This window comes from Balaenoptera borealis (genome assembly GCF_965194805.1).
Source record: "Balaenoptera borealis genome assembly, chromosome: 7".
NCBI classification, from domain to species: domain Eukaryota; kingdom Metazoa; phylum Chordata; class Mammalia; order Artiodactyla; family Balaenopteridae; genus Balaenoptera; species Balaenoptera borealis.
Window position 1 is genome coordinate 68,122,283 of NC_138864.1, and position 25,817 is coordinate 68,148,099.

At 35.2% G+C, this 25,817-nt stretch overlaps 1 protein-coding gene and 1 long non-coding RNA gene across 4 annotated transcripts in view; one reads left to right on the plus strand and one right to left on the minus strand.

The window, feature by feature from the left end:
- The window catches only part of LOC309631791, a 186,672-nt gene that overhangs the window by 129,564 nt on the left and 31,291 nt on the right, over positions 1 to 25,817 (plus strand). Inside the window, exon 2 of the long non-coding RNA XR_014246540.1 lies at positions 10,001 to 10,096. This is a non-coding gene — a long non-coding RNA (uncharacterized lncRNA). The remainder of the gene's footprint in view (positions 1 to 10,000; positions 10,097 to 25,817) is intronic.
- UMAD1 (UBAP1-MVB12-associated (UMA) domain containing 1) overlaps positions 1 to 25,817 on the minus strand; it is a 240,760-nt gene that overhangs the window by 20,716 nt on the left and 194,227 nt on the right. The window lies entirely within an intron of this gene.

Genomic DNA, 25,817 nt, shown 5'->3' on the forward strand with positions numbered 1-25,817 from the left:
AGTAACCACATACTGGCCTTTGTTCAATGAAGATGACTCTTCCTGAAAACACACCCTCTGTGGTCAATTTTCCAGTGACAGGGACTGACTGCATTCAGTTGCCCACATTTCCCAGCTCATGGTGCTTGGTGAGCAACGGCAAAAAGGTGCCAGGTGGCTGGAACCTGGGTTGCAATTTGTTCTCAGGAAACAGAGAAGATACGTTGCCTTTAACGGGCCCAAACACATGATCTGGGTCTACTTAACATTATTCTTGAACCAACTATGCAAAGAGATTATATCACAGGCAAGAGAAGAGAATGAGAACATTTCCGGGACTCAATATAGTTGCAGACTTCTGGGTGGACCCTTAAATGTAGAAAAAAAGGGAAGTACATCATCACTATTTATGCCCAAAGTAGCACAAATAAAAGTGGTGCTTTCATGCTCAAAGTGCACAGTTGATTTTAAAAAGGCCCACGAGTGCATTTTTACTTCCTATTTATTCAATTGCTTTGAACTAAAACCCAAACAAAAATTGATTAAAGTGTTGTAGTTCAAAATAGAAATTTCATGGTGATTGCTTGAAAAGACATAAAAAAGATCTGGATCATCAACTAGGAAAAGTAAAGCAAATCACAAGTTTTAAAAACAATTTCAAATTTCTGAGTAGCTAATCACTGAGAAGAAAACAAAGAATATTTTCACTTGCACAAAAATTTACCCAATTTATGCTGCTCCTTCAGTTTTCTTTTCCACAACCCAAAAAAGTTAATTTGTTTTTGAAAAGAGACCGGGACAGACAATATACATAAAGTGTATGCTTTTTGTTGCATGACGTTTGTACTGTCTCCTAGTATGATTTACATGAGCTTAGGGAAAATCAATTAATGTAATATATCACATCAATAAAATAAAAAATAAAAACCAATATCATCTCAATAGGCTCAGGAAAAAAATGTGAAAAAAACCTAATACCCCTTCATGATAAAAACATTCAACAAATTAGGAACTGAAGGGAACTTCCTCAACCTGATAAAGGACATTTACGGAAAAGTCAAGCTGATATCATCTTTATGGTGAAAAACTAGATGCTTTCCCCCTAGGATTCTGAACAAGACAAGGATGTCCACTCTTACCACTTCTATTCAAAATATTACTAAAGGCTCTAGTCGGGGCAGTCAGGCTATCAAGCAACAACAACAACAACAACAAATAATAGATAGATAGCATCCAGATTAGAAAAGAAGTAAAACTATCTCTCTGCACACATAACATGACCTTATTTATAAGAAAATCTAGGAAACCCACCGAAATACTATTACAACTAATAAGTTCAGCAAGGTTGCAAAATACAAGATGAATATGCAAAAATCGGTTGTAGTCATCTGTAGAATCAATGCTGTCCCTATCAGAATCCCAGCTGATTTCTTTGTTGAAGTTGACAAGCTGATCCTAAAATTCATATGGAATTACCAGGTATCCAGAATTGCCAGAACAATCTTGAAAAAGAAGAACAATGTGGGAGGACCCATACTTTCTGATCTCAAAACTCACTACAAAGCAACAGTAATCAAGACAATGTGGGACTTGCATAAGGATACACATATATATTAATGGAATAGAACAAAAAGTCCAGAAGTAAACCGATGTGTCATTGGTCAACTGATTTTTGACAACGGTGCCAACATCATTCAATGAGGAAAGAACAGTCTTTTCAACAAACGATGCTGGGATGCACAGTCACGTACAAAGGGAAATTGGACCCTTATAACACACCACATACAAAAATGAACTCAAAATGAATCAAAGTCCTATAAGAGCTAAACTATAAAACTCTTAGAAGAAAAAGTAGGGGCAAATCTGCATGGCCTCAAATTTGGCAATGGACTTTTAAATATGACACCAAAGCACAAGCAACAAAAGAAAAAATAGATAAATTAGACCTCATCAAAACTGTAAACTTCTATGCTTCAAAGGACACTATCAAGAAAGTGAAAAGGCAACCTGTAGAATGGGAGAAAATATTTGCAAATCATATATCTGATAAGGGATATGCATCTAGAATATATAAAAAACTCTTACAACTCAATAATAAAAAAAGATAACCTATTTGAAGAACAGGAAAAGGATCTGAATAGACATTTCTTCAAAGCAGATAAATGGTCAATACGCACGTGAAAAGATGCTTGACATTATTAGCTGTGAAGGAAATGCCAAAAAAAAAAACCCAAAACCCTCAAGATACCTACAGTGAAACACTTCACACCCATTAGGATGGCTATAATCAAAAAGTCAGTAATAACAACTGCTGGCTAGGATGTGGAGAAACTGGAACTATCACACATGCCGGTTGAAATATAAAATGGTGCAGATACTTTGGAAAACTGCTTGGCAGTTTCTCAAACGTTTAAACAGAGAATTATCATAGTCCCGGCAATTCCACTCCTAGATATACACTCAAAAGAATTATAAACAGGTATTCAAAAAAAAACTTGTATATTTTTATAATAGCATTATTCATAATAGCCAAAAGGTAGAAACAATCCAGCTGATGAATAGATAAACAAAATGTGGTATATCCACATAATGGAATATTATTCAACAATTAAAGGAATAAAGAGAAATGAAACACTGGTACATGTTTCAAATGGATTACCCTTGAAAACACTATGCTAAGTTAAAGAAGTGAGTCACAAAAGACCACATATAATTCTACTTATACGAAATATTCAGAAGAGGCAAATCTATTGAGACAGAAAGTAGATTAATGGTGAAAATTTCACCTTTACTTCCAATAGATCAAAGCTACATCTTCAAGTAAAAGGAATACATATTGGTCATAGTGAGTGTTTTTTATTTTCTTGAACCCTCAATCAGACTCATATAGGAAACATTTTCATTCTTTTGCCAACATATTTTTGAAAATCATAAATCCATATTCATTTTAAAATTTCATCTAAGCAGTGTATAATATTTAGATAAACTTGAAAGGAATATTGTAGGTTCTACTATATCTAATGCACTTAAAAACACTAACATATCTTTATAAGCTCTTCCTCTACACTAATTACCATGGCCCAATTCCTTCTCTTCATTTTACTGTTAGCTTCATTGTAGTAATAATCATCCTTAGATACATGAACTTATTGAACTTATGGAAGGAAAAATTAAGCTCTTCTATTAAGAGATACCCTTCTATAAAAATTTACCTTTCAAGTTTAGTAATTATAAAAATTTGTAATATATTTATATTGTTTTGATTATATATTACCAATAATTAAAATAATAATTCAGAAGAAATTTTCTAACACTTGGCCTATAGTCATAGTAGATATATATATACACACACACATATATACACACATATATATATATAAATTTATACCAATATTTTTTGTTGCTAAGAAATATGGTATAGTGATCAATAAAAGACCTTCAAGACAAAGGATTAAACTCAGTGGATAGAAATCTGAGTTCAAGTAGAAAAAGGAATGATGTAAAATTTCTGATTGTTAAAGAGCTTGTGCATGTATTTTTTAGATGGATGATGTCATGTGTCAAATTGCTATGGGATTTCAATTTCATTGGTTATATATGAAAGAATGATAAAATAGTTTTATGTTTAAATGTCAATATTTACAATATGTGGGAAATCCCATCCTTTGCAACTGTTATGATAGAAAATTTTTATGACATCTTAGTATAAGGAGGTACATTGTTATTAGACTTCTTTTAAGAATAACTGGTCTAGAGTATATATACAAAATTGTCTTCACATTTGAGGGATTTTGCCAAATTGCTCTCTAGACTAGTTGTCTAGACTTATACTGGCTGTGAGCATTTTCTTTTTCCTACAACACCACCAAAACTTGGTGATTTTCAGGTTTTTTAATCTTTCCCAATCTGAATGAGAAAAGGTATCATATTTTAATTTGCCTTTGCTCCCCAGTTCGAACACTCTTTGCTTCAATGTAATGCTTTAAGTCTCATCTTAAATACTATTTCCTCAGAGAGACCTGCTCTGTCCACCTCATCTTAAAGTAGATCCTCCCAAGTACCTCTAGTTGTTCTCTATCTCATTGCATGGGTTATTTCCTTCACTATACTTCCCATGACCTGATGTAATTTTACATATTTGCCTATTTTATTTTAGATTAGTTTTTATCTCCTACTAAAATGCAAACTCTGTGAGTCAGGGCCCCTGTGCAGTCAATTGTATATGTAGTACGTAGCAGAATACCTGGCACACAGTAGACACTCAATAAATACTGCTGAATGAATGAACGTTTCTGGGCTGAGTAACGGACTGGTGTTATCTTCCACCCTTCCTTCAGAAGACCTCCCACAATCCACTGGGACCATAATCCCTGCCTCCTGGTCTTCCCCTTGGCTACACTTCTTAATTTTATTATGGATGAATTTCTATGTGCATACCGCCACAAATGCTTTTGCAGTGAACTGTGTTGAACTGTAGAAAAGACAACATAAACATACTGGTTAAGGGCTCCCCAGCTATGTGATCTTGGAAAAGTTGCTGTATGTTTCTGCACCTTGGTTACTTAATCTTCATATGTCTCAGTTTCCTCATCTGTAAAATGGAAATAAGTGAGCCTACTTAGTGAGATGCTGTGAGAAATGAATAACACCGATAAAGCTCCTTAATATGGTTCCTGGAACACAGTAAGTAAGGACTCAGTAAATGTTAGTTATTATTTCCTTGCCAACTGTAATGAAATTTGAAAATATCAGTTAAGTCTATCTGCCACATTCAGTATTATCCTAAATATCAACATAAGGGAAATACATTAAGAAATCCAAGTAATATAAAATCTACTCATAACTTGAGTAACAGGTAGACTAATATCACTGTAAGAATCTGGCATATGGAGTTTTTCAAAGAACAAGAGAAATTATTTTATTATCCTTGCAAATTGAGAAAGTAGTATAAATAGGGCTGGCAGTAAAATATGACAGACTTGCCAGGGTGCATACAGCTTTTAAAAAACCTTTCCTTCAGAAATACAGAAAATTGACCTAGTAATTCTAAAAGCAGTCTTTACTTTCTAGTTATCTTTTTCATTAAGTTTGATGACTGGATAATAAAAGAGCCAATAACAATTTTTTTTAACATCTTTACTGGAGTATAATTGTTTTACAGTGGTGTGTTAGTTTCTGCTTTATAACAAAGTGAATCAGCTACACATATACATATGTCCCCATATCTCTTCCCTCTTGCATCTCCCTCCCTCCCGCCCTCACTATCCCACCCCTCTCGGTGGTCACAAAGCACGGAGCTGATCTCCCTATGCTATGCGGCTGCTTCCCACTAGCTGTCGATTTTACATTTGGTAGTGTATATAAGTCCATGCCACTCTCTCACTTCGTCCCAGCTTACCCTTCCCCCTCCCCGTGTCCTCAAGTCCATTCTCTACATCTCCATCTTTATTCCTGTCCTGCCCCTAGGTTCTTCAGAACTTTTTTTTTTTTTTTAGATTCCATATATATGTGTTAGCATACGGTATTTGTTTTTCTCTTTCTGACTTACTTCACTCTGTATCACAGACTCTAGGTCCATCCACCTCACTACAAATAACTCAATTTCATTTCTTTTAATGGCTGAGTAATATTCCATTGTATATATGTGCCACATCTTCTTTATCCATTCATCTGTTGATGGACACTTAGGTTGCTTCCATGTCTTGGCTATTGTAAATGGAGCTGCAATGAACATTGCGGTACATGTCTCTTTTTGAATTATGGTTTTCTCAGGGTATATGCCCAGTAGTGGGATTGCTGGGTCGTATGGTAGTTCTATTTTTAGTTTTTTAAGGCCAATAACAATTTTTATAATGATTTCCTGGCTGCCAAACCCAAGTGGTAGGAACAAGACAGCATTCCAGTCAAGATTTCACCAATTTCTCCCTTTCCCTTCCTGTAACAATGCTCAGAGAAATAACTTCTAGCAAGCATTTCAGTAATAGTAACCTTTATTCAGCATATCCTCTATGGTCATTTTTGAGACCATCAGAAATGTCACTTGACTTTGCCTTCCTTGATGGAAGTACTACATTTGGTACTGAGTATAATTTTAACTAAACTGTGAACACTTTAGATACTAGACCAACTGCTGATGTAGGAACTAGAGACTTCCTGGAGTGAAACCACACATTCAACCCAACAACCAAAATCACGGGAATGAATTAAAAATTGCCAAAATGTATTCTCTTTTTGAAAACAGTAATATGTCACTTTATCTTGAGATGGCAAACTGAAAAACAGACTGAGCATAAGGTGTACTTTGATACATTTAGTAGCATAACAGATTCTGTTAAATTCAGTTAAAGTCACTATGGAGGAATAAATGACACAGAGACTTGTCAAGCTGAAAGAGGCATCAATTAATAATAATATTAACAAATGTTAAAAATAGTCATTAAAAATTATATGCCAGATAATATATCATTGGTTCCAAAGAGCTTCCGGTGGTGCCTGAAACTTTCCAGAATTCTTTTCCTCATTTAGTAATAAGTTAAAAAATTCCTCATTGGCTTAATTCATATTGGCTCAAATACATCAAAAGATGATTACCAACTAAAAACATTTTAAGAATTTTGAAACTACATGTAAGAAAACCAAATGCCTTTTTAAAAATTTATTATTTATTTATTTATTTTTTTAAACATGTATATACTGCAATTTTATTTCAATCGCACAAATGAAGTTAGCATGTAGGAAATTTAAATGAAACAGTACTGTAAAAATAGCAGAGAACAAAAAAATCTAAAAAGGAAGTACACCTAAAGCACGAGAATTCAACATTCATTAGTGTCTCATCTTCAGATTTGATTGATGCTTGTGAATTCTGAAACAAACTTTGAGATCATGGTGACTACTGTGAAGAGATTTCAGCAACAGCACTAAGATTTGTACATTCAGCTGGTTTGCAATTGACTTGTTAGCCAGTTACATAGTGTATAGTACAGATTTGTCACAGGTCAGATCACAGCATTGAAGGAAAGAAGCACCTTCCTGTAATTAGAAAGGATCCCCTAAACTGCACTCAGCTTAAGACATCTAATGTAGAAACCAAATGGCTTTAAGAAATTTGGCCACATGGGTATAAATAAGGACCTTTATTTCTGGAGTAAAAAAATGTGCACTCTAATTATAAAAATGACAAAGGCAGTATAATACAGAGGAAAGAAATGATTTAGGAATAAGAAGATCAACTGCATTCATCTATTTAAAAAATATTTGGGTCCCTATAGTGTGTCTGGCACAATGCTGGGCAACAGACAGAGTGGGGAATAAACAGCCACGGTGCTGCTCTGGTGAGGATATTGGGTTGGCCAAAAAGTTCGTTTGGGGTTTTCCGTAACATCTTATGGAAAAACCCAAACGACTTTTTGGCCAACGCAATAGTACGGAGGGGAAATTGGGCAAAAACACAAGAAAACCAACTGTGGGAAGTGTTGGTTGCAAGAATGGAACAGCAGGCAATGAAAAGAAATGGGATGGGTAGTGGGCACGAAGAGGAGTAAGATAATGAATGCTGACTACACGTATGATGAAGTATTTTAAAGTGAAAAACCTTTAAACTTACGTGACTCAATTGCTATTCTTAAATGTTAAAATATTTGAAATTTGGGAACAATTATTATTGAAAATTATTTGTTGCAATATTCTAACTCTCAATACATGTCAAATTTTAAAATCTAATTCAGTGTTATGATGGTATCTGGTATAGTTACCAAAGCATAACCAAAGATTATCAAAATTTTACCATGATTTTGAAAAGCCAATTTAAAAAAACCCTACTCTTTGAATGAGCTTGTTTTTCTTTTTGTTTTCTTTGTTTTTTTTGAGAATAGGCCAGTAGACAAATAAGTAGTGACCAGTAAGATAAGAAGGATATTGGCATGTCTAGTGCCTTTTTAAAAAGTTGAGATATAATGAACATATAATATTATATTAGTTTCAGGTATACAACAAAAGAATTATTTGTATATATTGCAAAAAGATCACCGCAATAAGTCCATTACCATTACCACACAGTTGCAAAAATAATTTTTTTCTTGTGATAAGATCTACTCTCTTGGCAACTTTCAAATATACAATAGAGTATTATTAACTATAGTCACCATGCTGTACATTACATCCCCAGGACTAGGTATCTTTTGATCACCTTCATCCATTTCTCCTGCTCCCAGCAACCTCCACCTCTGGCAACCACCAATATGGTTTTGTTTGTTTGTTTGTTTGTTTAGATTCCACATGTAAGTGAAATCATATGGTATTTGTCTTTCTCTGCCTGACTTATTTCCCTTAGCATAACACCCTCAAGGTCCATCCATGTTGTCGCAAATGGCAAAATTTCCTCCTTTTTTATGACTGAAATATTCATATATATAACATTATATATAATATTTTACATATATATAAATACACACATATATATAAAATACATATATATGTCTCACTTTTTTAAACCATTCATCCATTGATGGATATTTAGGTTGTTGCTTCCATTTCTTGGTGACTATAAATAATCCCACAATAAACATGGGGGTACATATAACTTTTTGACCTAGTGTTTTCATTTCCTTTAGATAAATACCCAGAAGTGGGATTGCTGGATCATAGGGTAGTTCTATTTTTAAGGAACCGCCACACTGTTTTCGGTAGTGGCTGCACCAACTTACATTCCCACCGACAGTGCACATGGGTTTCCTCTTCTCCACATCCTCATCAACACTTGTACTCTCTTGTCTTTTTGATAATAGGCATGCTTCAGGTTTTAGGTGATATCTCATTGTAGTTTTGATTTGCATTTCCCTGATGATTAGTGATGTTAAGCATATTTTCATATAACTGTTGGCCATCTGTATGTCTTCTTTGAAAAAATGTCTATTCTGATTTCTGCCCATTTTTTAATCACATTGTTTTTGTGTTATTGAGTTCTATGAGTTCTTTATATATTTTGGATATTAACCCCTTATCAGATATATAGTTTGCAAATATTTTCTCCCACAGTGTAGGTTACTGTTTAATTTTGTTGATGGTTTCCTTTGCTGTGTAGGAGCATTTTAGTTTGGTCCCACGTGTTTATTTTTGCTTCTGTTGCCTTTGCTTTTGGTGTCAAATCCAAAAAAATCATCACCAAGACCCATGTCCAGGAGCGTACCACCTATGTTTTCTTCTAGGAGTTTTATGGTTTCAGGTCTGAGGTTCAAGTCTTTAATCCATTTTGAGTTAATTTTTATGTATGGTGTAAGATAGTGTTCCAGCTTCATTCTTTTGCATGTGGCTGTCCAGTTTTCCCAACACCATTTCCTGAAAAGACTGTCATCCCATTGTATATTCTTGCCTCCTTTGTCATTAAGTTAACTGACCATGTGGGTTTATTTCCGAGCTCTCTATTCTATTCCTTTGGTCTACATGTCTGTTTTTATGCCAATATCATACTATCTTGATTACTATAGATTTGTAAATTTGGAAATCAGGGAGCGTGATGCCTCCAACTTTATTTTTCTTTCTCAAGAATGCCTTGATTATCCAGGGTCTTTTGTGATTCCATACAGAGTTTAGGATTGTTTTTTTCTATTTCTGTGAAAAATGCCATTGGAATTTTGGACAGGATTGCTGTGAATCCACAGATTGCTTTGGACATTTTAACAAAGTTAATTCTTCCAATCCATGTGCACAGAATATCTTTCCATTCATTTGTGTCTTCTTCAATTTCATTCATCAGTGTCTTACAGTTTTCAGTGTATAGGAGGTCTTTTACCTCCTTTGTTAAATTTATTCCTTGGTATTTTATTATTTTGGTGCAAATGGAAAAACTACTACTATTTAGATGAGCTTTTTAATAAAGTCTCATCTGTTTACATTTTATATTATAAATGTGATATTTTATGCCTATTGTATTTGTAATGAGAGTATCTCTGTCTATAAGTGTTGTAAGGATTGTGATGTCTCTCTGATAACAATTAAAAATTTATATATTTCTATGGAAAAGAATATGTCCTTAATAAGCAGATTTGACCAAGAACTCTTACTTCAATGGTGGAAGATTTCTGGGAAAGAGGAGGAAGAGGCTAAAAATATTTTAAAGGTAAGAACAAACACTTGCTCTTTTATCTTCTCTTTGTACTAAGGTAAAATTGATAATATGAGATATTATGGAATATTATGCCATACATATATATTTTACATATGTGTCATTCAAACCCGCACAACCACCCTATACATGAGTAGTATTATCCCTAATTTAGAGACAAGGAGAGTGAGGCACAGGGACATTAAATAATTGGTCCAAGGTCATAGTTCATACACCACAGAACACCACTCTATACCACTCTTAAAACTGAACTCTGGATGACTTTTCTACACGTGAGCAATCCTTTAGCTCAAATAAAGGCTGTTCCCACAATACTAACATAGAGAGTTCTAAAGCTTAGCAAGAGAAAATAACTAGTTGCCTAGCAATTTACCAAGGAAATATATAGCCTGGAGGCCTCACTTCTTACTAGTACCATTTCCTAGTAATATGCTAACATGATAGTATGACTAGAGCTTACCCAATAAAAAATTGAAATTTATGACATATCTGTATTACAAAAGTACAAATGAGATTGAAAATTCTAGTATGGTATTTACTGGGTCTTTTTAAAAAATATTTCCCACTGCCCTAAGTGTTCTGTTTGCAAGATTTTCATAGGGAAAACTACCTCCATCTTAAGAAAAGCTAATAACTGAAATTTCAAATTCATAAAACAAAAGGATTTTTTACTTGCACTATAGAAAAAAAAATCTTTGCTCTAACTAAAGGGTTCAGTGAAGACTTCTAATGATAGACACTTCCTCCTATAAAAAAGTATAAGAGTCACAAAAAGCTGGTATCACTCACTGAGAAGGGCACTGGTCGCTTTACTACTTACTACTATACTAAGATGCTTTGTGACTTAAAAAAAGCAAGTCACTTAATTTCTATGAATTCTATTTGATTTTCTTATCTCTAAAATGAAGGGGCTGGATTAGAGGATCTTTTTAGATCAGTCCTGTTAAATAGAAATTAATGAGAGCCATACATGTAATTTAAAAATTTCCACTTGCCACGGTAAAAAAGGAAAAGGAAACAGGTACAATTAATTTTTAACAATATATTTTACTTAACCCAATATATCTAAAATGTCAGTTCGAAAAACAATATAAAAAAATTAATGAGAAAATTTAGATTCCTTTTTCCAGACTATGTCTGTGAAATCCAGTATGTATTTTACACTTAACAAGCACACAATTCAGATTCAACACAATCCATATTTCATGTGCCCAACAGCCACGTGTGTAGAGGCAGTTGTAGAAGTCCATTCTCCAATAATTTATGTAAAATGTTTCAGGAGTATTCCACTATTAAAAGTAAGGCACACCAGCAGAAATTAGGCTTAATGAAATTAGCTAGCCACACAGTGTAGTTTAACAGCAGCACTGTAAAGGTCCTCAACTGCAGAAGCCTGAAACTCTACCTATGATGGGCATTCCTTTGTGGTAAACAGAAATTATCTGTGTTTCTCAATGTTTTACAATATAAATCGTAGAAAGATAACAAATTGACAAATTAAGCATTATGTAGTGCCAACTGAAAATCTTTTGAGAAGCATATGGGCTGTAAATAGCAAATTAAAGGGTCCTTAATACTTGATGTGGATGTGAGTTTTGAGTTTTTCATATTAGTTGGATCACTAGCATCTTACATGACTTTGGGGGAGTAGGGATCAGAAACCTGTGGAGGGTAGATGCCTAAGAAAAATTTTACCTACTTATGATTTAGCCTTGCATTCTTATACTCTAACTTTACTGATAACTTACAGCCTGAACTAAAATATAAAAAGAAAAAAAAAATCCAGATAGTCACTTGCTAGGTGGAGTCACACCAAAAGAAAAGCTGTCATTCTGACCTGAACATCAATTAATGACAGCTGTGGCAGAGTGAAGTCCGGGAAGGAATTAACACCAGAAGTCAGTGTTGTAAAATGCCCCTAGGCTCCTCTAGAAGAGGTATTAACAAGACACATTAAAAGTTATTGATAGAACCATAGTTAGGCAAACCACTTTAAAAGAATCAGGTCCTAAATGACGAATGAAATTTAAACCTTGAGCTGCACCTTGACAGGAGAAATGGTAAGACTGTGGCATGGAGCTTACTGCAGGCAAAAATCTGCACTGTGCATAATTTGTGCCCTCTCATCAACCAGTTCCCACACCTTGAGAGTCACATGAAGATTCTGCAGGAATCGTATCTGCAGGTGACCACGTAATGAATGTGTGGGAAGGCTATGCCAACCTCTGGTTAAGAGGAAGGAGGACAAGGAATCAGAGTGGTCACCAAAGCAACTTCAGCCACGTGTTTTTTTTTTAAAGATTTAATTTTTTTTAATTTTTGGCTGCGTTGGGTCTTCATTGCTGTGCGAGGGCTTTTCTCTAGTTGTGGCGAGCGGGGGCTACTCTTCGTTGCGGTGCTCGGGCTTCTCATTGCGGTGGCTTCTCTTGTTGCGGAGCACGGGCTCTAGGCACACGGGCTTTAGTAGTTGTGGCACACGGGCTCAGTAGTTGTGGCTCACAGGCTCTAGAGCACAGGCTCAGTAGTTGTGGCGCACAGGCTTAGTTGCTCCATGGCGATGTGGGATCTTCCCGCACCAGGGTTTGAACCCATGTCCCCTGCATTGGCAGGCGGATTCTTACCCAGTGCGCCTCCAGGGAAGTCCCCAGCCATACATTTTTATTCAGTCAAGTGGATGGAGGCTATGAATTTAGGATAAGGATTCGTGTTGTTACATGAAAGTGTTTACTCCCTCCCACGGGCAAGCAGGAAAGGATGCCTTTGTCATAAACAAAGAATTAGTATCTCAGTTTATTCTTGTTAGCAAAGCTCAATGTTAAACTTATAAAATTTTATGTGTGACGGAGGGAGAGACTCCCTGCTAATTTTTGAGATTGGAGGTAGGAAGGGTTTGGGGGGATTACAGAATTTACATTACTGAGCCTGGAGCATGTTAGCTGTTCAAGTAATATCAATTCAGTAAATTGTGGAAGTGGGATTGTAACCTAGGTCAGTCTGGCCCCAAAGCTGGAACTTTTTTTCCTAGATGGAAAAGATTTTATCTGAGAATCACGAGGTGGTAAGAAATCCCCACTGCAGAAAATACAGCAACCAAGTTGTAATAAATCTTCCTTTCTATACGCTCTTAAGGTTATCTCCAGCCTACTAGTCCCATGTTCGTGAACAGGTTTAAACTCAACTGAAATATATGGCACAATAAAACGTTAGATTATATTAAATATCACAACTATAGGCAGTTTACTTGCTCTCCTTTCATTTATTCTCTAAGTGTAAGAACAAGAATAGGACTCTTAATTGCCAATCCATGCAGAGACTGGTTAAATGAAACAGGGGTGTACAGATGTACATAAAGCTCTAGAAGGAATCAGTAGAAAAGTACTCTAAGTTCTGAGAATCTTTCATTTTAAAATAAGGTTTACCGTTCCTCACAGAAGAATCTGCCAGTTTTTAAGCAATCATTTTAGTTCTAGAAGCACCCAATAAGCAATTGATTGGGCCAAGAATAGACAAGTGTGGGCCCTGACAGGGATACCTACATGCTGAAGCAGCTGACCTTTTACAAATTTTGCAGTCAAGTGCTCAACCTTAAAAGCAGGGGGCTTAATATGGCATCTTGTGTTTTTCTTAAAGTGGCAAGGAGACTTTATTTAGTTTCTGCAAAGTAGGTTCGCTAAACAGATTTTTAAATTTGTGCATCCAGACTGCTGTTTGAAGGGCTGGCAGTATGGGATGGGCCATCTTAAACATAGTCATATGTGAGAAATGGTGAGATTCTCCACTTGGCACAGCTGTGGGTGTCCCCACCTTTCACTGTCACAGAACAGACTGCAATAGGGTTTTGGAACTGCCTTTATACCTCAGAGACTGAGAGCTCTGGGAGGAAATGGACCATGTCTATCTTGTTCATAATTGTATTCTATCTCCAACCCTGAGAACCATGCCTGGCATAGAACAGGTGCTTAGGAAATATTTGCTGAATGGGGAAAAAAAGAATTTCTCAAGGAGGCTAAAAGAAACAACAATGGACCTCCAGTGACCAAGATTTCTGAAGAATATGTATTGAATGAGAGATGTACTCTTTATATTTTTTTCTCTAGGGTAATAATAGCTTTCTTCAGATAGTGAACTTTCTTCTCAATAAAACATTCACATAATAGCAGTCCAAAAAGTCAAAAGGCAACTTGATTTGCTTTGCTATATTTTACTGAGCACCATCAGGAAAATACCCACAGGTTATCAGAAAACAATACTATTTTTCTTTTAGACCTTAATAAAGCATTCTAAATTTTTGATGGCTCACAATAAAAACTTTTAAATGTCCTATTCTTATGCCCATATTGGTAATGCCAAATCATGTTTTAAACCTGTCTAGGTCTTGGTCATGCTTATCAAAATAAATTAAGGTCCATCTTTTAGACTAGAAGTACAGCACTGACAACAGAACCTGAATGATAATGAAGACAACCATTACATGTAGCAATTTCTAATTTATAAAGTATTCCACATCCATAACCTCATTTGCTTTTAATAGCAACCCTGTGAAGAAGCCAGAGAGAGAGAGAGTTACCCTCATTTTACAGAGTGAGAACTGGAGCTCACAGAGCTAGGTCAGTGTCACACAATTAGTAAATGAAAAGTTGGCAATTTCAGGTGTGAAATAAGGACAGAAACACAGCTGAAGTATTTAAAAGATGACTGATTTATAAAACAAACTTTGGTTATTCTACTGTCTTTGCTTACCTAACATACCCAACAGAGACGCTGTACAGGAATGACATTCTTTACTGGAAAGGATCATTATCCAGCCTTGTCATCATTATTTTTGCTTTATATAGGGCCATGGAGAAAAGTGGATGTCTTCCTCTATCAGGTGATTGATAGGTTTTTAAATTAGCTCTTTTATTCATTTATAACACAAGCTGATAAGAACTATCATAGAGGACAGAGAGGATTGGGAATAAAACATAAGAGGTTATGTCTCTTTATAGCAAACTAAAATCTGGTTGGATATAAAGGGACAGATGTATCTTATTCTTCTTCAAACTAGAATAGAACTAACCTGGAATGTTCCAGTTGGGAATATTTCCCAATTCTTTCTTTGACATTATCTTTTCTAAGGTGCTTGCCTGCCAGCTTTCCTGGTGAGCCAGTGAATCTACATGAAAACATGCTTTTGTGTGCAATAACACAAAAATAAGATTATTTATGTTACATTGTTAGTTTGTACCTAGTATTCTTTGCATTCTTTAGTGAGACTACATCTTGAGGAGTCACTAAAGTACCTACAAGTACACATTAGCTTTATTTATTTTTTTTAAAGATTTTTTTGATGTGGACCATTTTTTTTTAAAGTCTTTATTGAATTTGTTACAATACCGCTTCTGTGTTATGTTTTAGTTTTTTGGCTGCGAGGCGTGTGGGATCTTAGCTCCCTGACCAGGGATTGAACCCTCACCACCTGCACTGGAAGGCGAAGTCCTAACCACTGGACCGCCAGGGAAGTCCCTACAGTAGCTTTAAATAGTACTGCTCACCCTGACTGATAACACTCTCCCTTTGTGGAGGAAGGGGCAAGACTGTAAAAGATGCACATAAAGCAATTTGAAAACATAAAATACTAGTGTTGTATGTTTAATGTCTGTCTCCTCTCCCCACTCCCAACTCTGTGACAGGAACGCTGAAACACAACTAAGGCTTTTAGGTTCCTATTAGTGGGGCAACACTCATCAGCTGTCTTAGCCTTTAGGTTTGACAAGAGAAAATAAGGTCTGTTAGGCAATTATTTGGCTCCCAGGGCAGGGAGTTGCATCCAACTCCTGACCAGCTGGCTTCTGATGCCTGCGGACTGCCAAGTCAGGCAATGATGGGATGGAGCTCCTTCTTGCTTTAATATTACTCTGGAAGGTCAATTAAGAATACTGCCAGCTCCTAGGGGTTTTTTCCCAAACTCTATTAGGAACCCTTCTTGATGATCATCTAAAATTAGTGATTTTTAACCTTTTGTAAAGACCCTTTGAGAAGTTAATAAAAGATCTGGACTCTTCTCTCTGGATAATACTACTGCTGTTGCCACTGTCAATAATAATGATGATAATAATAACAACAAAAATAATAGTAGATACCATTTATTGAGTGCACACACTATAAGAAATGACTTGAGCTAAGTGCCTTTCAAGGAGACTGTGATCCTCTGAATCATCCCTCCTTCCTCCTGTACTCCCCCAGCTAACCATACTTTTCTCTACCATTTCTCTTACGATCTTTCTTGGCGATGCCAACATTCATGTAGACTCGTGGTTCTCAACCCTGAATGCACATTATAATCACATGGGGAGCTCTTAAGAAATAGCAGTTCCCCAGAAACTACACATAGAGATCCTGATTTAACTGGTCTGGGCAAGGGCCTGGGCATTGATTGATAGTCTTTGAAAGCTCCTCTGATTACGTGCAGCCAGGATTGAAAACCATGAATACACAACCCATCCAATACTCCATCCTTTCAGTTCCATGACCTCTAAAATCCTTTTTGTTCAACCACAGCAGCCGTGTACTTCCATGGTCATCTTAGACCTTGAGATTAATAATAAAAATTCTAATTCCACAACTCTATTTCATGCATCACACACGTTCACTACCACCTCCTAACAATCTACCTCACACACTCTAGAAGCTGTACTCTGGCAATTCAGTGACCCACAAAGATAGCCAAGCCACTTTTTCATTGTCCATGATATCATTATATCTTTTGCTTCTTTATCCAGCATGGATTCTGTTTCATCACTGTAATTATTTCATTGCACACACCTTCCATTGCCTTGTTTGTTCCTACCTGGTTTTTATCTAGAAAAACCTCAAGCCCAGTTAAACCCAATTTTATGCCAACTGCAAACCTGCATGCACTTGAGTAGCTGGATGTGGGTTGGAGGAAAGCACAGAATCATGCTGACTAGTTTCATTTGAAATTTATGGCCAAAAATCTCTAGAGATCATTGTCCCTTCCCACCAACAAATCTACCAACCTACTTGCAACTGCACCATATAATTTCCCCCACCCCCCATTAAATTGAATGAACTGTCCCTAAGACCAAACCATTCATTTGTACACTGCATCACTCACTTATTAAGAACTTTGTTCTTGAAATTACCCCTTCTTTGTCCTCATTCTGACTTTTACCTCTTTACTAGATCACTCCTATAAGTATCCAACATGGCATAACATCTACTTTTTTTTAAAAAAGTTTTTATTCATATCTCTCTCCTCCTATTGTTCTATTGCTCTGTTCTTCCGTGTGGTAAAATGCCTCGAAAAAGTCTCCATCCTTGTTGTTTCCACACTTCCTTACCCCATCCCTACTGTGTATTTTATTTCATTTCTCAAACAATGAGGAGATAATATATTAAAAATATGTGTAAAGCACAAACGATAAAATACAACAAACACCTGTATTTTACCACTCAGTTTAAGGAATAGAACATTACTAGGAACTCTGCAGTTTATACTGCGTCCCTCTTGCCGCCCCCCTGCCCCAATCCCTTCCTTCCCTCACTAGGAAGTAAATGCTGTTCCTATTTTTCCAGCTATATTGAAATGTAATTGACATAAAACATTATACAAGTTTGAGGTATACAATGTGATGAGTTGGTATAAATATATATTGTGAAATGATTACTAGAATAAGGTCACTTACACCTTAATCACCTCACATTGTTACTGTGTTTGTGTGTGTATGTGTTGAGAATATTTAAGATCTACTCTCTTAGTAACGTTCAAGTATACAATACAATATTGTTAACTTTAGTCACCATACTACAGGTTAGAGCCCCAAAACTTATTCATCTTCTAACTGGAAGTCTGTACCTCTGGCCAACATCTCCCTACTTCTGCCACCCCCCTGGCAACCACCAATCTACTGTTTCAGTTCAGTTTTTTTAGATTCCATATATATGAGAGATCATACAGTATGTTTCTGACTTATTTCACTTACTATAATGTCCTCAAGTTTCAGCCATGTTGTTGCAAATGGCAGGACTGCCTTCTTTTTTATGACTAATATTCCATCATACATACAGTTGACGCTTGAGCAACATGGGTTTGAACTGCATGCGTCCATTAATACACAGATTTTTTTTCAATAGTAAATACTGCAGTACTACAAGATCCAAGGTTGGTTGAATCATGAATACAGAGGACCCACATACACTGAAAGCCAGCTACAGGTTACAGGCAGATTTTTGACTGTGCAGTAGGTCAGCTTCCCTAAACCCCATGTTGTTCAAGAATCAACAGCGTGTGTGTATTTATATTTATAAAAATCATATTTTATCTATTCCTCCGTCAATAGACACTTGGGTTGTTTCCGTATCTTGGCTATTGTAAACAATGCTACAGTGAACATAGGGGTGCAAATATGTCTTCAATAGTGATTTCATTTCCTTCAGGTATATACCTAGAAGTGGGATTGCTGGATCACATGGTAGTTCTAATATATATATATATATATATATATATATATATATATATATATATATATATATATATATATATATGTGTGTGTGTGTGTGTGTGTATGTGTTTGTTTATTTATTTATTTATGGCTGCGTTGGGTCTTCGTTGCTGAGAGTGGGCTTTCTTTTTAGTTGCGGCGAGTCGGGGCTACTCTTCGTTGCGGTGCGCGGGCTTCTCATTGTCGTGGCTCCTCTTGTTGCAGAGCACGGGCTCTAGGTGCACGGGCTTCAGTAGTTGTGGCACATGGGCTCAGTAGTTGTGGTGCACAGGCTTAGTTGCTCCGCGGCATGTGGGATCTTCCCGGACCAGGGATCGAACCCATGTCCCCTGCATTGGCAGGCGGATTCTTAACCACTGTGCCACCAGGGAAGCCCTAGTTCTAATTTTTTAAGAAACCTCCATACTGTTTTCCTTAACAGCTGCACCAATTTACATTCCTACCAACAGTGGGTTCCCTTCTTTCCACATCCTCACCAACACTTGTTATATCTTGTCTTTCTGATAACAGCTATTCTAAAGGTATGAGGTGATATCTCATTGTGGTTTTGATCTGCATTTCCCTGATGATTAGTGATCACCCTTCCACGTGCCTGTTGGCCACTTGTACGCCTTCTTTGACAAAATGTCTATTCAGGTCCTCTGCCCATTTTTTAATCTATTGTTTGATTTTGTGCTATTGAGTTGTATGAGTTCTTTATATATTTTGGATATTAACCACTTATCAGATATATGGTTTGCAAATACTTTCTCCCACTCTGTAGGTTACCTTCTCATTTTGTTGATGGCTTCCTTTGCTGTGCAAAAGCTTTTTAGTCTGGTGTAGTCCCACTTGTTTATTTTTGCTTTTGGCATCATATTCAAAACATAGCCAAGACCAATGTCAAGGAGCTTACTGCTTATGTTTTCCTTTAGGAGTTCTATGGTTTCAGGTTTTACATTTAAGTCTTTAATCTATTTTGACTTAATTTTTGTAAGCAGTGTAAGATAAGGGTCCAATTTCATTCTCTGCATGTGAATATCCAGTTTTCCCAGCACCATTTACTGAAGAGACTATCCTTTCCCTATTGCATCTTCTTGGTTTCCCTGTCGAATACTAGTTGACCATATGTGCCTGGGTTTATTTCTGAGTTCTTGATTCTGTTCCATTGGACTATGTGTCAGTTTTTAATGCCAGCACCACACTTTGATTACCATAGCTTCATAATATAGTTTGAAATCAGGAAGTTTGGTGCTTCCAGCTTTATTCTTCTTTCTCAAGATTGCTTTGGCTATATGAGGTCTTTTGTGGTTCCATATGAATTTTAAGATTGTTTTTTCCATTTCTGTGAAAAATTCCACTGGAATTTTGATAGGGATTGTACTGAACCTATAGATAGCTTTGGGTAGTATGGACAACTTATCAATGTTAAGTCTTCTAATCATGAACAGGGGATATCTTTCCATTAATTTGTGTCTTCTTTCTTTCATCAATGTCCTATAGTTTTCAGTGTACAGATCCTCTACCTCCTTGGTTAAATTTATTCCTAAGTATGTTATTGTTTGATGCTACTGTACATGGGATTTTTAAAATTTCTTTTTTCAGATAGTTCATTGTTGTGTATAGAAGTGCAACTGATTTTTTGTTTTAATTTTATTGAAATATAGTTAATTTACAATGTTGTGTTAGTTTCAGGTGTACAGCAAAGTGATTCAGTTACACATATATATCTATTCTTTTTTAGATTCTTTTCCATTATAGGTTATTACACACATTGAGTATAGTTCCATGTGCTATACAGTAGGTCCTTCTTGGTTATCTATTTTATATATAGTAGTGTGTATATTTTAATCCCAAACTCCTAATTTATCCCTCCCCTCCTTTTCCCTTTGGTAACCATAAGTTTGTTTTCTATGTCTGTGAGTCTATTTCTGTTTTATAAATAAGTTCATTCTTTTTAAAGATTTATTTATTATTTATTTATTTATTTAATTTATTTTTGGCTGCGTCGGGTCTTAGTTGCAGCACACAGGATCTCCATTGAGGCATGCCAGATCTTTCGTTGCGGCATGTAGGCTCTTGGTTACGTTGCGCGGGATTCTCTCTAGCTGTGGCATGTGGTTTTCTCTTCTCTAGTTGTGGTGCACAGGTTCCAGAGCACATGGACTCTGTAGTTGTGGCACGTGGGTTCCAGAGTGTGTGGGCTCTGCAGTTTGTGGCACGCAGGCTCTCTAGTTGAGGTGTGCGAGATCAGTAGTTGTGGTGCGTGGGCTTAATTGCCCCGTGGCATGTGGGATCTTAGTTCCCTGACCAGGGATCGAACCCACGTCCCCTGCATTGTAAGGCAGATTCTTTACCACTGGACCACCAGGGAAGCCCCTAAATAAGTTCATCTGTATCATTTTTTAGATTCCACATATATGCAATATAATATATTTGTCTTTCTTTGTCTTACTTCACTTAGTATGATAATCTCTAGGTCCATCCATGTTGCTACAAATGGCATTGTTTCATTCTTTTTTATGGCTGAGTAATATTCCATTGTCTGGTTGATTTTGTATCCAGCAATTCTACTGAATTCATTTATTAGTTCTAACAGTTTTTGGTAGCATCTTTAGGGTTTTCTATATAATGATATTCTGAATTTTGTGTATAGCCTTGCTTTGCTTTTCTGTATAGTTGTATCACAAATATTTATAGCTCTAAGCAATATACTGTATAGCTTGGCGTGTTTCGAATTTCATATAGTTGTATTTATTCTTCTGTGGCTTGCTTTATACCCTTAATACCATGTTAAGATGCATCCATACTGCCACGTGAAGAAGTTTTAAATCCATTTTCACTTGCTTTGAGTATTCCATTTATGAGTAAGCACTATTTATTTATTCACTCTGTGGATGATGGATATTTGTATTGTTTCCTGTTCCTACTATCATGAATAGTGCTACTGTGATCATTTGTCTAAATGTCCACTAGTGCATTAGGATATATGCCTAGGAGTGGAATTGCTAGGTCATAAAGGAATCACATGGTCAATTTATGAAGAAAGGCCAAATTATTTCTAAAAGTGGTTTTACTAATAATCAATCAATGTTGATTGATTATAACAGTTTAAAATTTTTTATTGATATTTGGTCTATGGTCCATTGTGTGACTTATTTTCATGAATGTCCCATGCATCCTTGAGAAGAATGTCTATTATATAGATCTTTGTGGTCAATATCAACCTTGTTAACTCTGTAGCTCAAATCATTTACCCTCTTCCTGACTGTTACTGTCTATTTCAAGGTCAGCACACTGTAGCCCATCAGCCAAATCTGACCCACAGCCTATTGCTGTACATGCCAGTGAACTAAGAATAACGCAAAGAGAAATATATGACAGAGACAATATGTGCCTTGCAAACCTTAAAATATTTACTATATGGTACTTTTTAAGAAGAAGTTTGCTGATCCCTGGGCTATCTGATAAAACAATTACTAATATTGCAATCTTCAACTCCAATGACAGATTTTTCTTTTTATTCTTGTGCTTGTGTTTCTTTCCATTTTTACTTTACATAATTTTAATCTATGTTGTTAAGGGCATGCAACTTTACAACGGTCATATTTTCCTTGTGAAATGAACCTTTTACCATGACCTAGTGACCCTCTATCTTTGGTAATACCTTTTGCCTTAATGTTTATTCTTACTGTATTTGTAGTTATGTCATCCTTTTTCTTGAAACCTTTCTCTACCCTTAGGATTTACATGGGTTTCATGTAAATCTTTTAAGCTAGTTTATCTTTCCAATCAATCTAATAAACTTTTTAACAGGAGGATTTTGTTAGTTTACACATATTATAGTGACTGATATATCTGCAATTATTCTACCATCTTAAGTGTGTTCTTTGTTTCTCTTTCTTTTTCTATTCTTTTCCTTTCTTTTGGGTTGACTGAATGTCTTTATTCCTTTTAAAATCTCCACTATATTTAGAAGTTATGCTATTTCTTTTTAGTGATTACCCTAGAAATGTTAACATGCACTTAACAGAGAATAAATGTCAGTGATTTTACCATCCTCCTACATAAAACAAGGACCTTAGAATGCTTTAATTTCAGCTACTTCCTTCCTAAGTTATTTGCTATAAGCCATTACTATTTTTGTTTTATAAATCAACTTTAGCTTAGATTTATTCTCATGTGAACCACTTTCTTAGTTCATCATTCCTTTTTGAAGCTCAGGTCTTCCATCTGGGATCATTTTCCTTTTGCCTGAGTATATCATTTAGAATTTCTTTTAGAGAGGGTCTCTTGGTGTATATTCTTCCAGGTTCTGTGTATCTGAAAAGAATTTTATTTACCCTTATTCTTAAAATTTTGCTGAATATGGAATTCTAGGTTGACAATTATATTTTCTCACCACTTTGAGGATATTATTTCACTGCCTTCTGGCTCCACTGTTGTTATTGACAAGTCAGCTTTAAGTCTACTTTCCTTTGAGGCAATCTTTCAAGATATCTTAGTTGTCTTTGGTGTTGTGTACATTCACTATGATATGTCTAATGTGGATTTCTATTCATTCTTTTTGGAATTTTGGGGGGCTTCCTAAATCTGAAGATTGATGTCTTTCACCAGTTTTGGAGAGTTATTAGCTCCTATCTTTTCAAATACTGTCTTTGCCCCATTCTCTGATTTTGACCCCTCTGCTTCTGGAATTCCAGTTAAGATGCATGTTAGACCTCATTTCATTATATTATAATATTAGTTACTATACTAATAGCTATTATTTTATTATAATATATATAATATTAGCATCCTCCATGCTACAATTTGCATTTCTGTATCTCTGTGTTACATTTTGAGTAACTCCTTTAGATCTTTTAACCCATAAAAATCTCCATTTATGTCTAATATGCTAAATGTCAACCTGTGCATTGAATGACTATTTTTAATTCCTAATGTCTCATTGTGTTCTTTTCCAAATATGCTAGATCTTTTAAAAAAGTCTCTTGATTCTTGATTCTTATATTTTCAAGCCTGCTTATTTTTTAAATACAATAAACATAATTATTTTGTATTGTATGAGATATACCAATATCTGAGACCTCTATAGATCTGATTCTTCTATTTTTTGTTAACTCTCACTCATCCAGCCTTGTTTCCTTCTGTATTTTATGATTTCTGACTGAAGAACTAATATTCCTTGGAATTGTATCTATGAGAATCTTTTAGGCTTGATGAAAAGGGAGTCCCCAGAAAGGATTTATGTTTGCTTCTGCCTGAGCCTGAGGACACTACCAACCCAGGAAAATTTAAGCTAAGTTCTTGACTTCAGGTTTCTTTGACCCTTTAAAAGGTATTATCAAGTAACTGAAAAATGTAATGGCAAAATTTTGAAAGAGACCAAATGACAAATAGAGTACAGAGGGAAGAGAACTGAGATCTAAACTATTACTAAAGGTTACTTTGAAAAAGAATGAGTCTTGAGACCCACATACTATGCTATATATGATAAATTTTTAAATTTCAAAGTTAAATAAACTAAAGAATGAAACAGAAAAAACAAGTTACCTACTCACTCAGAAGACAGTGGAGTGATATGTAGTTTTGAGCAAAACAAAGATTGTGACATAAGAATTTTATAGCCAGTAAAATTACTGTTCATATGTAAAAACAACAGAAAACCAGTGTTAAATATGCAAGAGCTTAAACCTATATTCAAGCCATTCTTAAAGTAATCTAGAGATGTTTAACATCGTAATTAAGAAATTCAGGAAGATAAAATTATTGTATAAAGATTGATGGTAAGCATGAAAAGCAGTTAAGTATGGAGATAAATCACTGTAATTGCTGTAGATATAAAACCAGATTAAGAACAGTTATTTAATACAATTAATAAAATCTAACTTTCAAGATTATATTGATAAAGACTATAAGTAAGAAGGAGTGTGGAAGATTACATTTTACATGTTACAAAGGGGGAAAGGATCCAATTCTTGGATTTGACAGGCAAAATTTAGATTAAGAGTGTTTTTAGAGACTATAAAATAACCACTTACATAAAAAAGAACAATAACATCTTCCATATCATTGGAGAAAAAACCAAAAAGATATTATCCATACGAATGAAAAGAACAAAAACTAAAAGGAAGCAAGAGACTCCAGAAAACCTAAAATAAGAAAACTGATGTAAGATCACACATATCAGCTATTTTGATAAATGTGTTTTAAATCCCTTTATTGAAGGACAAAAATATTCCCCTCCATTAACTAAAAGATAAGACTTTTACCTTATCATGCTGCCTGTCATGCTAGCACATAATTCTATTTTATTTTCTTCATAGCACTTACAATACTATTAGAATTATTTTATTTGTTTATTGCCCAATTCTCTGCACTAGAATATAAGCTACATAAGAAAGGACCATGGCTGCCGTGCTCATGCCTGTATTGTCAGGGAGCTCAATAAATATGTGTTGTATCAATCATTAGTGAATGAGTCAATGACTAGAAATCACAAGAAAGATTAAAAATAAAAAGGCAAACAAAAAGAAAATAGAGGTTACAATTAAAATTTCATGTAAAAAGTGAGAGCAAAACACTTTTAAAATATGTAGAAGAAATATAGGGTAGGGGGAAAAGGGTTATTATGGGATTATATGATACCATGTGTGTGAAACTTTTAAAAATTGTAAAACACTATAGAATTTAAAGAATCTTTCATTCAATAATATATAGAGAGAATATATTTTTGTTGTTGATGAAAGACAAAATCCATAATGAACTTTAAAGGTCCCAAATCTTGTTACATCAAATTAGAGGATTAACAGAGACAAAACAAAACAAAACAAAACCATAGAGATACAGACGGAAAATGATAGAATTACAATGATGATGAGTGACTAGTAGTCACTAATATACTTCTAATAGTCTTTGATAGATTAGGTAGATAAAACATAAATAAGAATGTAGCATATAGGAATAATTTACCCCCTTGAATGTATATGTGTGTATTTTATACGCATAGAAATAACTTTGTACCCAAAACAGTATTTTCTAAGTATACATATATTGTTTAAATCAGAAAATAATAATTACTAAAGTACTTGGAGATTCCATCAGAAAAAATGTTTTTGACAAGCTTTTCTTCCCCAAAAGGTGTTAGAAAAATAATTCATGGAATTGAAATAAAAATTTGGAATAGACATTTTCTAGATGGAAAAAAATTTTAAGTCTAAGGGTCTGCAAAC